The 15671-nt window shown below is 39.1% G+C and overlaps 1 long non-coding RNA gene across 1 annotated transcript in view; it reads left to right on the top strand.

Moving 5' to 3' along the window:
* LOC129637956 (uncharacterized) overlaps positions 1-15122 on the top strand; it is a 67285-nt gene extending 52163 nt beyond the window's left edge. The window contains exon 3 of the long non-coding RNA XR_008707647.1: positions 11804-15122. This is a non-coding gene — a long non-coding RNA (uncharacterized LOC129637956). The remainder of the gene's footprint in view (positions 1-11803) is intronic.
* The last annotated feature ends 549 nt before the right edge of the window (positions 15123-15671 follow it).

Below are 15671 nucleotides of genomic sequence, written 5' to 3' on the forward strand. Positions count from 1 at the left end.
TGTCAATGACTTTGAGGCTTAAAAAAAAAAATTACCAGTATCTGGTTATCACAATTTGGCTTTAAATCAAGTTATATGCTGACATAAAACATTCTTGGTTGTATAATTTCCATTTATGGAGGTAGTAGGTGGTATTTAAAAGGGAGATGAGTTCATATATTTAGGGAAAGTATGTTTTCAGGAATTACAAGGATCTTTTTTTTGAAGATACTTCAGTTGATGCAAAGTTAAATAGTTAGATTTTTGAAAATTAATTAATTTTAATTATAATTAATTTTAATTAATTATTAAAATTAATTAATTTTAATATTGTGGTTTTTGTCATACATTGACATGAATCAACCATGGGTGTATTTAGTTAGGTTTTAAGTTAGTCAAATATTTCCCAAACTCTTAAATTGTCAAAGTAAAAAAAAGCACACTCTTGTTCATACTTTTCTAATGGTTATCTTAATTAGAGAGGAAGGAAACCATAAATTAATGTCATGATCAGGCCGGGAGTTATGTGTTAAATAATTCATTTTTTCTTTTTTTTTTTTTTTTTTGCAAATATAAGGTCTCAGTGTCCACGAGATCTGTTTCATATTGACTCTCTGACAATAGAAGACTAAGCAATGACATTGATTAGCAGATGAAACATAGTTTCTGAAATCTTGAAGGATATATATATATCTTTAGCTTTGTATTTTATTTGGAAGTTATATCAAGACAGTTTACTTCAACTTGCATTGAATGCCTCATTTAGGTTCTCAAAATTTCACTAGTGTTCACCTCAGAAAATAATATCTTGAAGTAAATTTAAATAACCAGCAATGTTCTTTGTATATGATAATGGCTCCAAAAAAAAATCAATTATTGATACTACAAATGAAAGAAACCCAGCTACTTATACTATATGATACTATTAACAGATTGGGTGCATCACTATCATTGTTCACAGAAATTACTATAACTGACTTTCCTTACTTCCGTACAGCAAGAACTTGTTCTCCTGTATGTCTGGACTCTAAAGAGAGTATTTTTTTTTAATAAAATTTAACAGTGCTTCAAAGATAAAGATAAGTATTTGATGCTTATGAAGAGATTATTTCATAATTAACACTAAGTTTGGGGGATAAAAGTAGAAGACCAATAATAGATGTTTATCTAGAGATTTAATCTCCTTAGGGAAGATTCCCTGGAGAAGGGAATGGCAAACCACTTGGGTATTATACCTGGAGAATCCCATGGACAGAGTAGCCTGACGGGCTACAGTCCATAGGTAACAAAGAGTCAGACAGGACTGAAGCAACTTAGCACACAGGCATGCACTGCTTTACCTAGCCAAATAGCTTCCAAAATTGTTATGCAAAGAAAATTCACATTTTGTATAATTCATCATTAATTAACCTATTAAACAATACTTCTAATGTACTTTTTAATTAGGTACAACATCAATGCAAAGCCAATTTAGATGTAGTGAAATATGTTGTGATTTCAAACATACCTAGGCAAAATGCTAGGGGAAGAAGAATGCGGTAGGCATTATTACTGTACCCAAAAGGAGCCAGATTCCACTGACTTAGTGTCTTTGCCAAATATTCTGGATTCTAGGTAAAAAAAAAAAAAAAAATCTCAACTTTCTAATTTATAAATAACACAGTGTTCAATTTAAAGTAGACAAAATATTCAGGTGGTGGATGACTTTTTTAAGTTTGTTTCCAGAAATTTGGCATTTTATAGACAGTATCTCTGACTAAGTAAATTTGGAGAGTGGAACATTTCATTAGAACTGATATTTCTTATGCATTGTATTACTGGATTTAATCATCCTAAAATTTATGAAGCTAGATGTACTGTATCCTCTGTAGTGTTGGAAAAGGAGAACATGAATGCTGAAATTCAGTACTAAGCTTAGTTTTTCTCTTAGTAAATTATAATATTTCCAAATGGTTCTTCTGTTGAATGACTTGCTCATATGTGAACTGCTTGTATATTAAATAGAAGCTAAAAACACAAGTGCCTGAGTGCATAGTAGGGAACGTATTGGAATTGGTACCAGTGTAATAATACGCTCCTATCTATAGAAGCAGAACTACTGATTCAACATAGAAAGTGAGACAGAATCATAAATACTTGTTTCTCTTTCCAAAGGGACATTAATTTAAAATTACATTTAAAGTTCTTGTGTTTGACTCTAATACTCTATGCAGAAAAAATTACTTTAAAAATAGTCTGTGTTCTATCCACCTCATTTATTCATTTGCTATACATCATTCAGAAATGTTATGCATTGCCTTTGGCAGAGATTAACAGCTCAGATTTGGTAGATTTCCTGAGTGTGAATATCAGTATCACTCCTGCTAGTTGTGGGATCACTGTTCCACAGTTTCCTCATCAGAACAAAACTGAGGAAATAATATTACCTATCCTCTAAGGTTGTTAGTGAAGGAGGAAATGGCACCCCACTCCAGTATTCTTGCCTGGAGAATCCCGTGGGCAGGGGACCCTGGTAAGCTGCCATCTATGGGGTTGCACAGTCGTACACGACTGAAGCGACTTTACATGCATGCATGCATTGGAGAAGGAAATGGCAACCCACTCCAGTATTCTTGCCTGGAGAATCCCAGGGACAGAGGAGCCTGGTGGGCTGCTGTCTGTGGGGTTGTACAGAGTCGGACATGACTGAAACGACTTATCAGCAACAGTAGCATATGGTTGTTAGAAGGATTGAATGTGTATATCCCTTACAATCATGCCTGATTAATAAGCATGCTGCTGCTGCTGCTGCTGCTTCTAAGTCACTTCAGTCATGTCCGACTCTGTGTGACCCCATAGACAGCAGCCCACCAGGTTCCCCCGTCCCTGGGATTCTCCAGGCAAGAACACTGGAGTGGGTTGCCATTTCCTTCTCCAGTGCATGAAAGTGAAAAGTAAAAGTGAAGTCGCTCAGTCGTGTCCGACTCATCGCAACCCCTTGGACTATAGCCTACCAGTCCCGTCCGTCCATGGGATTCTACAGGCAAGAGTACTGGAGTGGGGTGCCTTTGCCTTCTCCAATAAGCATGCTACTGTTGTTATTTTTGTTAGTTCTAACTTCAGATGCTTATGGAAACCTAATGACCCTGTTCGATGTCAGGTACTCCTGTAGTCATTGTTCGCAATTTCCAACCCTCAAAACAGGTTTTCAAGATGAATTTTAGCAATCCTGCTGTAGATGAGTAAACGGAGATCAGAAAATTTACAAAACATTCTCAAGGTCAGATAGGGTATAAACTGCATAAAACCCACCCCAGTCTGTTTTATTCAAAAATCTGTAACCCAAACTTCCACAAGTGCATGTATTATATATAATATATGTGTGTGTGTGTGTGTGTGTATATATATATATATATATATATATGTTATATATATGCACACATTGTTTTCTATGTATGTAATATGATTTTAATTTAATAATTATATATTTGGGAATTTGAAAAAGGTCATAGTTTAATATGGAGAAGAAAATGGCAACCCACTCCAGTGTTCTTGCCTGGAGAATCCCAGGGACGGGGGAGCCTGGTGGGCTGCCGTCTATGGGGTCACACAGAGTCGGACATGATTGAAGCCACTTAGCAGCAGCAGCATAGTTTAATAATAATTACATGTAATTGCCACACTTCTGAAAAAAATACAAGCTATAAAACTTTATACCATCTTTTCCAAATCTCACTCGTTCTCACAACACCTATGTTGTGCAACCAGTGTTTTCCAGTAAAAAAAAAAAATGACAATATTAGTTAATGTGACAGTAGGATATATATTTAACTGAGTCACTTGTGTGCAGAAATATCTTTAAGCACAAAGGCTTTAGGATTAAACAAATTTGGGGGGTGACTGATGAAAATTTACTTCAAAGATTTTTTTCTAAATAAAAGGGAGTTAAAACTTCTTAAAAAAATGAAAAGCAAGCTGCCTTTCAATATTTTCCAGTCAAAAGTATTCTTAGTAAACAAGGGAGACCATACATGAATCAGCTCAGTCTCAGTTGGAAGTTTCTTTCAACAATAACCTGTATTTAATAAGCTGGTACCCAGAGTGCGTGCCATGCTGCTTCAAAGTGATAGCAAGACCACGAGGAAGATCAAAGAGAAATGGCCATGGGATCTGAACTGCCAGACTAAGAGAATTGTATCTGCATGCACACAGCTCCTTTTTGTTATGCCTATATAAGAGAAGGATTCACTTTATTTTCTATCACTGCTTAAAGATTTTAATCCAAACTTCCTTTCAGCAGTAGAGATCAAAAGCTCTAGATATTGTGGAGTTATGGAAGAGAGAGACAATATATCTACTAGGAGAAACGTAGAATCCTAGGGCTTGTTCCAGGAAGGCTTTAGCGCTAATGGAACTTAAAATGCGATCAGAATAAATCTAAAGCAATGACTGTAATGGCTAGGTGGGGGATGCCAGTGAATGCAATTGTTCCAGTGCTGTTTGATAATGATCTTCACCTCTGCATCCTCTAACACTCCTAATGAACAGATGCTTCAAAGGTGTTCATAGAAGACAGGTTCCTCCCAAATCAAACTCTTTGTGACAGACTTTGTAATTAATGCCATTCTTACCAGAGTCTCAACAAGGTGGGTTCAACCTTATGCACATCCAGAGGGGAAAATTGCCCACTCTGTATTAATGGTTGGCGATGTTGCTTTACCACTGCTCTTGCTATTGTTGTTATTGTTCTTGCTATTTTTGTTGCTGCTATGAAGTTGGGTCGCCTGCCTGCACACCTGTTAATTAATATCTGCCATATGCCTATGGTTTAAATTTTATAATTAAGTTGGACCACCTTCCATTTGGTTAACAAAATCATTTTTAGAAGAAAACACATTTAGGAGTACAGGATGACTGAAACTTGAGGCCATTTTGAGTCATGCACATTATGGTAAATATTAATTTATCAGATTACTATCTAACATAGTCATTGGTTGGAAACAGATTACTGAGAAGTTTAAATCTTGGCTTGTGAGGAATGTATCACTGAGAATGAGAGATAATTGTAAAGCTCTGGGCACTGCCTTGTGAGACAGAAACTGTGTATGGAATGTGGGCAGAAAGTGTTCCATGCTTCTAGCAAAAGAGTTAAAATCAGAGACTTGCCTGGTGGTCCAGTGGCTAAGATTGCACTTTCCAATGAAGTGTATATGGGATTCCTTCCCTGATTGGGCAGCTAAGATCGCACATGTCTCATGCTCACAAAAAACAAAACCTAAAACAGGAGCAATATTGTAACAAATTTAGTAAAGACCTAAAAAAGAAAAAAAAAATAATAATAAGAGTAAGGGGCAAAGATGGAAAATAGAAATTTCAAATGATGAGTTTAACATTCTGTCTGATCTAAAATTCTGTTATTGAAAGAAAGTAATTCATCACACTGCTTTTATCTGTCCTTCCAATTTTTAGTTTTAGATAAAGATTGATTTTTTTCCCAAGAAATATTATGGTTAAAATATTCCCCAATTATTTATCATCATTCTGTAGGTGATTGCCTTTATAATATCATTACAGAAACTGTACGAAAATTTTCTTACTAATTTCCTCAAGAACCCTTCAATCGTCTCTCTGATGTCTCACATGTTTTTAAAATACAGCCTTTTGTTTCACAGCTAAAGAATTCTTAAAATGAGTGTAAACTAATTGAGTAAACATGCTAATTTGCTAATTAAAATGCATTCATACTAAAGTGTAAATGACTTCTAACTCTTCCATTAAAGAAAAATAGAACAGGGACAACAGCAGGCTGCACCAGAAGAGATGGTGGAATATAGAGAAAAAAAGCTAAAGACCCAGAAGATAAATTCCACTCACTTCACAATTGTGCCTAAGGCAAACTCTACTTTAAGTAGATTGTACTGCTCCTGAGTCATAATAATGGTTATGAAATTTGGAGCGATTCTCTGACAGTGCAATTTAGCTCAAACATCTGAAAAATAGTTTTTATGTGAAGGGAGGGTCATTTGAGTTCTGATATTAATACTCTCTCTCTCATCATGAGAGACAGACGCAATTTAGTATAATGAATAATTTCTTCTTACAAGTGTATTTTTCCTTGAGTTTCCTGCCAATTTGTTGCTTCTTGCCTACTTCTGGAATAATTTAGGGTATCAGATATGAGAAGGGGACCTCAACTTGCATTTTCTTATTTAGGCAATAGCCTTCCAATACAGTAAACCTACTTGTGAGAACAGTGAGTGACACTGAGTTTCCCCCATGGGTGTCTGTCATGGACACAGCTTTGAGATTTTCTTATCCTCCTGAAAATTGACAAAGAGTAAGAAAAGAAGTGAAAGCTTCCAAAACCATATTAGCTAAGTTCTCTGACTAATGGTTGCTCTTGGCTTTTTCTGGGGTTTTCACAATGAATCCTTTTTAAGGCATACTTCCCATGGCATCAGTGATGTGTAAGTATATTTATTTCAGAGAATACACCAGGGCTAGTAGTCCAAAGAACTTGGAATTTTCAGCCATACAGTTCTGTATTCAGTATTCAGCTCTGTACTTACTGAGTAACATAGAGGAAGTTATTTCACCTCTCAGAGTCTCAGCTTGCTCATCTTAAAAAGCAAAATGAATGAGTTGTACACAAGGATAATTAGCAAACATTACATTAAAATGCAATGGTTAGTGGAACCCACTTCTGCAGGAGGAGTCTTAACCAAGTGATGGCCAAGCCAGTATGCCTCACTGAATGACATTGCCTCTAGTAATAGATCTGACCAGCTGTTGTGCTGGAGAGCCTCCTTTCCTTCACAGTGGTCACCCATGGGTTGACTCACATTATTGGTCTAAAATCTGTGTGCTTTTACAGCTATAACTCTATAGACATGTCAGTAAAGCAGTGTATTATTAACAATAGGAAAAACAACCATCAAACATACCAGATGCTAGCATCAGTCCTACCAGCACATTCTCTCTTAAAAGAAAGTCACATGGTAAAAAAAAAAAAAATGGTAATCCTAAATTTAGAAGGAAAGATGCTGCAGCTGCTAAGTCACTTCAGTCATGTCTGACTCTGTGCCACCCCATAGACGGCAGCCCACCAGGCTCCCCCGTCCCTGGGATTCTCCAGGCAAGAACACTGGAGTGGGTTGCCATTTCCTTCTCCAGTGCATGAAAGTGAAGTCACTCAGTCATGTCCAGTTCTTCACGACCCCATGGCCTGCAGCTCTCCAGGCTCCTCTTGCCCATGGGATTTTCCAGGCAAGAGTACTGGAGTGGGCTGCCATTGCCTTCTCCGAAGAAAGATGCTATTTATATGTTTCAAATGTATTGTCCTTTGACTCTGATGGATGGATGAATCAATCTCTGTAATGGGGATTTATGTCAAGTGGGTAGCAATTCAAGGGGGCTGGTCACAGGCCACCACATCCCTTACTTGGTAGCTGGGTGGGGCTTGCCATTGTTTGTGTCACTATGGTTGCTGTTTTGCTTGTGTGTTTATTTAAGCTTATTGGCTGAACCAACCTCGTCTTTCCTCTGTCCGATCATAACCTTCTCTGAACAGGGCATAATGTATGATTTGGTGTCTGCTTACTCCCTTGTGATAACATTCCTGTGCTGTATCCTTGAATATTTTTTCCCAGTTTTCCTTGTGTTAGAATTATGAATATTCCTGAATGTTTCATTATGCATTTGTAAGGAAGATCCGTCATATCCCTCTATGTGGATTTTACTAGCTTAATTCTCAAGAGTCTATCTACTATTATTAGTGAGCCTTAACCATTTTCTCCAAACACTAATTTTCAAAGTGCAGCTAAAATATAGTTAGGACAGTACCTGGTACATAGTGAGTACTCCATGATAATAGATATCGGAAGAATTGTTATTTTCCTATGGGGGAATGACAAAATGGTATTTTAATTCCCTGCATGGTAATCACTTCATATGGCTGGATTCATATGCTGGGAATATAAATTAGGCCAACAGTTTAACATAACAAAGTTATGTGACTAGTAATCCTGTTTATTTAATACTTACTACTTTCCAGGGGGCTTTCCAGACACACAGTTTTCTGACCTTCCAGCAATACCAAATGCCCCTTTCCTTTAACATGGGGCTTCCCAGATGGCTCAGTAGTAAAGAATCCACCTGCCAAGCAGGAGATGTGGGTTCGATCCCTGGGTCTGGAAGATCCCCTGGAGAAGGAAATGGTAACTAACTCAGGTATTCTTGCCTGGGAAATCCCTTGGACAGAGGAGCCCTGTAGGCTATAACCCTGTAGGGGTTGCAAAGAGTTGGACACAACTTAGTGACTAAGCAACAACTGTTGTAGCCACGCGTTCCGGGAAACAAACTCACTCAGAAGGATGGCACAGATAGTGAAGAGCAGTTTATTACACCGGCGGGCCCAAGGCAGAGTCTCTTAGCCAAGGACCCTGACCAGCTTCTGTGAAAATCTTTTATCTTATGTGTACGTGCTCAAACCCATCTCCCCAAATTCCTTGAAACTTGCATAAACAAAGAAAGGTAGATACAATCACAATATCCCCATCACTCATGTGTCATGTGCTTAAACAATTAAACAATTGGTCAGTAATCGAGAAGTCCAAGGTTACACTTTGGTAAGTACAGAGAAAAATGTATGACCTGTCCGGAGACAGGGGTGATTAGTATATGTTTTCTCTTAGGTGATGAGTAACCTAGATATGACTCTCAGGGGTCCTTTGTCCAGAGAGGGTCTTACCCTTCTGCTGGTGTGTCGTTTCCATAGGCACTGGGCACAGAGTTCAGAGTCCATGGAAAAGGCGGCCGAGCATGGCCAGCACTGAACAGGCCTACGCTGGAGTCCAGGCCCTACGGTCTCCTCCTTCACAACAAACCAAGACATAGTCAGAGTCTCTTTGTGAACAGTAGCACGTTAACCTTTGAGTATGTTGCTTAGTAAAATCACCTAGTGATTCAGCACAACTGTGCTGTGATGAAGGTGACTATAAGCAAACCTAGCTAGACTAGACATGCCAGTTTATATTACTTCCTGAAATTTGCTTAATCTATCTGTGCCTCAACCTGTAAAATAGGAAAAACGATAGTACATATGTGATATTTTGATTTATATTTGTGATGTATTAGGACTTTGTTCCTGTTGTTGACAGAGAACTCAAAAAACCCTTGGAATTTTCCTTGTTGAGACTAGCAAAGTTGTCTTTTGTTATGTTAATGATGACTTTTGGACCACCTAAGGGTGGGAGCTGGTTGCTTGCAGCGATTGTTCAGTGGCTAAGTTGTGTTCAACTCTTTGCAACCCCTTGGACTGCAACACGTCAGGCTTCCCTGTCATTCACTATCTCCCAGAGTTGGCTCAAACTCACGTCCATTGAGTCGGTAATCCTCTGTTGCCCCTCTCCTCCAACCTTCAATCTTTCCCAGCATCAGGGTCTTTTTCAGTGAGTCAGCTCCTCACATCAGGTGACCAAACTATTGGAACTTCAGCTTCAGCATCAGTCCTTCTAATAATATTCAGGATTGATTTCCTTTAGGATTGACTGGTTTGATCTCCATGCTGTCCAAAGGTCTCTCAAGAGTCTTCTCCACACCATAATTCTTGCCTCCAGAACCCAAGTGATTAGAGGGTTAGAAGTTTTAGTCCCACCTCCTGACCTCTAGGGAAGGGAGTGAGTGAAGTCACTCAGTCGTGTCTGACTCTTTGCCACCCCGTGAACTGTAGCCTACCAGGCTCCTCTGTCCATGGAATCCCCTCGATCCAGGCAAGAAAACTGGAGTTGGTTGCCATTTCCTTCTCCAGCAGATCTTCCCAGCCCAGGGATTGAACCCGGGTCTCCCGCATTGCTGGCAGACACTTTACCATCTGAGCCACCTGGGAAGCGCAGGGAAGGGAGAGGAGCTGTCTTCAGCTAGAGATTGAAATCAATCAACAATGGCCAATGATTTAATCAACTAGGTCTATGTAATGAGGCCTCCATAAGAAATCCCCTAAACAGTGGGCCTGGAGAGGGCATGGAAACTCTGTACCCTTTCTCTATACAGACTTTATGACTCTTTTCTATTTGGCCCTCCCGTAATATCCTTTTATAATAAACGCAGCAGCAGCAGTGATTTGCTAAGTAAACTATGTCTCTTGAGTTCTGAGAACTGCTCTAACAATTTAATCAAACCTGAGATGGGGATCATGGCAAACTTTGATTCATATTCAATTGGTCAAAAGTACAGGTGACAACTTGGGCTTTCTACTGATGGTGTCTGAAACCTGTCCACTAAAAAAAAGAAAGAAATAAAAAATAAAGAAAAACTTGCACAACATGAGAGTGGTGAGCCAACCTTTATTTGGGGTAAAATGAAGACGGTGGCCCAAAAGACAGAATCTCAGATAGCACTGAGAAACTGCTCCAAACAGGTGGAGGGGAAGGTGAATATCTGTGATTTTGCTGAAGGACAATTTCATGCAATCAAGCACGTATCTATAGGTTTTCTTCTAGTCATGATGAGCTGAAGGGATGAGCTGTCACCGTGAAGGGATTTATTGCTCTTCTACATATGAGGAGATTTAAGGATTGGGCTCACAAAGTCAGTTCCTGAAAACATCTAACTATCCAGACCTGTCTCACCAGTTTTCCTGGAGCACAGAGTGGACGCCACATTTCTGTTCTCAACCCTGAACTCCCTTCAGGGCATGACAAAGGTTAACAGCTGCAGCAGCACAGGATTCAGTCCCTGCAGAGGCAGATGTCAAATGCCCTTGGCAAGTGCCAATTTGTAGTTGAAAAACCCAAGGAGGGGGTCATTGGAACTTCTGATACAGAGCTTGTGATAGTTCAGAAGCACAGGTGATAACATAGGCTTGTGACTGGCATCTAGAGTGGGAAACAGGGCAATCTTGAAGGCTTGAAACTTTTACCTGTGGAAAGTGAAGTGAAAGTCACTCAGTCAGGTCTGACTCTTTGCGACCCCGTGAACTATACAGTCCATGGAATTCTCCAGGCCAGAATACTGAAGTGGGTAGCCATTCCCTTCTCCAGCAGATCTTCCCAACCCAGGATTCCCAAACCAGGGTGTCCTGAATTACAGCCAGATTCTTTACCATCTGAGCTATCAGGGAAGCCCCATACCTGTGGACTCAGGTATTATCTCTTGGTGGCCAGTGTCAGAATTGATTTGAATTGTAAGACTACCTAGCTGGTGTCCAGAGAATTACTTATTACTGTGGGGACTCCACTCATCCCCTGCTATAGTAGAATTGGGTCCAAGAACCCAATAGAACCTACCTTAGAGGATTTTGTGGCAATTATAATAAAATAGTGGAAAGTGTTTAACACATACAGTTCCTGGACAGACTGAATAGTTCAAACTGTTAACTTCAACTTTATTCTTTTTTATAATAAAAATATTAGTGATCACATTTTTCGCACTAGTAGTAGTAGTAATAGTCTACTGGGCACGATCCCGAAAAGGCAGGGACTACTATAGGATAGATAACTGGAAAACGGCACGATCCCGAAGAGGCAGGGACTACTATAGGAGAACTAGATAACTGGAAAAGGGCACGATCCCGAAGAGGCAGGGACTACTATAGGAGAACTAGATAACTGGAAAAGGGCACGATCCCGAAGAGGCAGGGACTACTATAGGAGAACTAGATAACTGGAAAAGGGCACGATCCCGAAGAGGCAGGGACTACTATAGGAGAACTAGATAACTGGAAAAGGGCACGATCCCGAAAAGGCAGGGACTACTATAAAGGCAATGCCAAAGAATGCTCAAACTACCGCACAGTTGCACTCATCTCACATGCTAGTAAAGTAATGCTCAAAATTCTCCAATCCAGGCTTCAGCAATATGTGAACCGTGAACTTCCAGATGTTCAAGCTGGTTTCAAAAAGGCAGAGGAACCAGAGATTAAATTGCCAACATCCACTGGATCATGGAAAAAGCAAGAGAATTCCAGAAAAACATCTATTTCTGCTTTATTGACTAAGCCAAAGCCTTTGACTGTGTGGATCACAATCAACTGTGGAAAATTCTGAAAGAGATGGGAATATCAGACCACCTGACCTGCCTCTTGAGAAATTTGTATGCAGGTCAAGAAGCAACAGTTAGAACTGGACATGGAACAACAGACTGGTTCCAAATAGGAAAAGGAGTACATCAAGGCTGTATATTGTCACCCTGCTTTTTAACTTATATGCAGAGTACATCATGAGAAACACTGGACTGGAAGAAACACAAGCTGGAATCAAGATTGCTGGGAGAAATATCAATAACCTCAAATATGCAGATGATACCACCCTTATGGCAGAAAGTGAAGAAGAACTCAAAAGCCTCTTGATGAAAGTGAAAGTGGAGAGTGAAGAAGTTGGCTTAAAGCTCAACATTCAGAAAACGAAGATCGTGGTATCCGATCCCACCACTTCATGGGAAATAGATGGGGAAACAGTGGAAACAGTATCAGACTTTATTTTGGGGGGCTCCAAAATCACTGCAGATGGTGACTGCAGCCATGAAATTAAAAGGCACTTATTCCTTGGAAGGAAAGTTATGACCAACCTAGATAGCATATTCAAAAGCAGAGACATTACTTTGCCAACAAAGGTTCGTCTAGTCAAGGCTATGGTTTTTCCAGGAGCCATGTATGGATGTGAGAGTTGGACTGTGAAGAAGGCTGAGCACTGAAGAATTGATGCTTTTTCTTTTTTTTTTATTCTTTTTAACTTCAGTATAGTTGATTTTTTATTTTATTTTATTTTTAAATTTTATCTTATTTTTAAACTTTACATAATTGTATTAGTTTTGCCAAATATCAAAATGAATCCGCCACAGGTATACATGTGTTCCCCATCCTGAACCCTCCTCCCTCCTCCCTCCCCATACCATCCCTCTGGGTCGTCCCAGTGCACCAGCCCCAAGCATCCAGTATCGTGCATCGAACCTGGGCTGGCAACTCGTTTTATACATGATATTTTACATGTTTCAATGCCATTCTCCCAAATCTTCCTACCCTCTCCCTCTCCCACAGAGTCCATAAGACTGTTCTATACATCAGTGTCTCTTTTGCTGTCTCGTACACAGGGTTATTGTTACCATCTTTCTAAATTCCATATATATGCGTTAGTATACTGTATTGGTGTTTGAACTGTGGTGTTGGAGAAGACTCTTGAGAGTCCCTTGGACTGCAAGGAGATCCAGCCTGTCTATTCTGAAGGAGATCAGCCCTGGGATTTCTTTGGAAGGAATGATACTAAAGCTGAAACTCCAGTACTTTGGCCACCTCATGTGAAGAGTTGACTCATTGGAAAAGGCTCTGATGCTGGGAGGGATTGGGGGCAGGAGGAGAAGGGGACGACAGAGGATGAGATGGCTGGATGGCATCACTGACTCGATGGACGTGAGTCTGAGTGAACTCCAGGAGTTGGTGATGGACAGGGAAGCCTAGCGTGCTGCAGCTCACGGGGTCACAAAGAGTCAGACATGACTGAGCAACTGAACTGAACTGAACTATAGGAGAACTAGAGAACTGGACAAGGGCACTAAGTCTAGTGCTACCCTGTCCCATGATCTAAGAATAACTTCATAGACACTTGATGATTTGTATAGAAAGGACAGTTATTTGAGAGTTTATCTATTGACAGTAAGAAGATGGGATTGTGGTGGTTTCAGATGAGGCAAGATTAAGAAAAGCTGGACAATGACTCAGAAGTACTATGTCAATGAGGGTTTTATGATTCAGGATCTGATCCTGTCTTGTGAAAGCCTTGCAGACTCAAAAGAAGCAAATCTTAAAAAGAAGCAATTTGCTCATAAGAAGCAAATCTCAGAATTCAAATATGTTAATATACTATAGGATCAACAACCATGAAGAAAAATACATCACCATGATCACCACTGAATCATTATGATCAAACTGAAAGAAAGTGAAAGCATTAGTCACTCAGTCATGTCTGACTCTCTGTGTCCCTATGGACTGACTGTAGCCCACCAGTTATTTCGCAGGCAAGAATACTGGAGTGGCTTGCCATTTTCTTCTCCAGGGGATCTTCCAAACCCACAGATCAAACCTGTCTCTCCTTTACAGGCAGGCAGATTCTTTACCATTTGAGCAACCGGACAAGGCCTTTATTCATAAAAGGAAGCAGATGTATTAATCCACCAGGCAAATCACTGCCAGGAACCCAAAACACTAGATGTCTATTAAGCATATGCATCCTTGCCCATCATATCTATGATTCAAAATGGATAGAATGTGTGTCTGAAACACCTTGGAATGTTTTCAAATCACGTTTACTAATCTCAGATATCTGGACACAGACAGCAGTAACAGGAGGAAGAAACTCCATGCTCTGTGTATAGACAATGGCCACCAAATATAAGAAAACTAACTGATGAGTCTTAGACAAAAATAAAGAGGGTTAGACAAGATAAGAATTAAATGTCTTAAGAAAAGTTAATCCTTTTGTGGTCATGTTTCAGAAGAGAAAAATCTTGTCAAGGTGTCTGTAATATTCAAAGTCACTGGACTACTGAAACCTAAGATGTCTGCAAGCAAATATACCTGGTTAACTAATAGTAGATCAAAGGATTCTTACTTGGGAAAACTTTCTGAAAAAACAAATAGGAAAAATTAATTGGAGGTGGAAGATAGGAGGAACAACAATGATAGGAGGATTAAGACCCATATTTATTTCTTACAATTTTATTCCCTTGATTTTTTTCCCCTTTGTAATACAAACAGTGCTTTGGCAAACTGAACAAAAACTATGCTAACTACTGGCAGCTGCTCATCCCATGCATGTTTCTGATTGTGCATTGTTACTCACCACCACTGTTTATTCTGTTTACTACTAATTACAATTTTCTGATTGGGAAGAAAAAAAAAAAGTTCCAGAAACAACTCCCTTTTGGGGAGTAAAATGCATGCTGTTCTTTCCTATCTTTTCAAAGGATTGACTTCAAAAGTGACAGACTACTTTGTAAAGCAAAAATGTGACTTTTGCGTTGGAGTAGATATGCCATTCTGATCAAGGGCAGTCAACATTATAGTCCAAGGTTTGGTACTGGATATGCTCTTGGAAAATAGGTCAACAGGTTTCTTCTCATCTTAGACTTTCACACCCCCACCCCTTGTTTCATTAGAAAGCAATTTTCTTTGTCAAACTTTTTTTTTTCCTGCAAATTATATAATAGGACGCAGCTGGTTGTATACCCCCATATATGCTGATACAGTGTTGTATATAAATTGCTGCATAAAAACATGCCAAATGGGCAAAAAATACAACATGAGCAAAATTATCAGATTAGATTGGCAGATGCTTATATTAAACATGTCTGTTTACATTGTGTATAAAAGGTTTTCATGGGCTTTGATTTTAGATTCAGTAGAGCATCTCTGTTTCTTTTATGAGATCTAAATTACACTGGTTATTACCGGTTTTAGAAAATGTAAGTTAAATTACAGAAATAATCATATGCTTTTGCTATTTATTTTTTCTCATTACAAATCACATCACAAATGTAGTAATAATATACTCCAGGAGCCTGGCTATCACCAGTCACTCCTAACCATAGGTAGCATCACTATTAACCTAATTTCCCTGTGCTCGGAAATAAGCAAAAAATAAAAATGAAAATAGATAAATATACTAATAATAATGATAATTTGTATTCCAACATCATACCTTACAAGTTATTTAAGGAGAGAA

Source organism: Bubalus kerabau, chromosome 1, assembly GCF_029407905.1.
Source record: "Bubalus kerabau isolate K-KA32 ecotype Philippines breed swamp buffalo chromosome 1, PCC_UOA_SB_1v2, whole genome shotgun sequence".
Classification (NCBI taxonomy): Eukaryota; Metazoa; Chordata; class Mammalia; order Artiodactyla; family Bovidae; genus Bubalus; species Bubalus kerabau.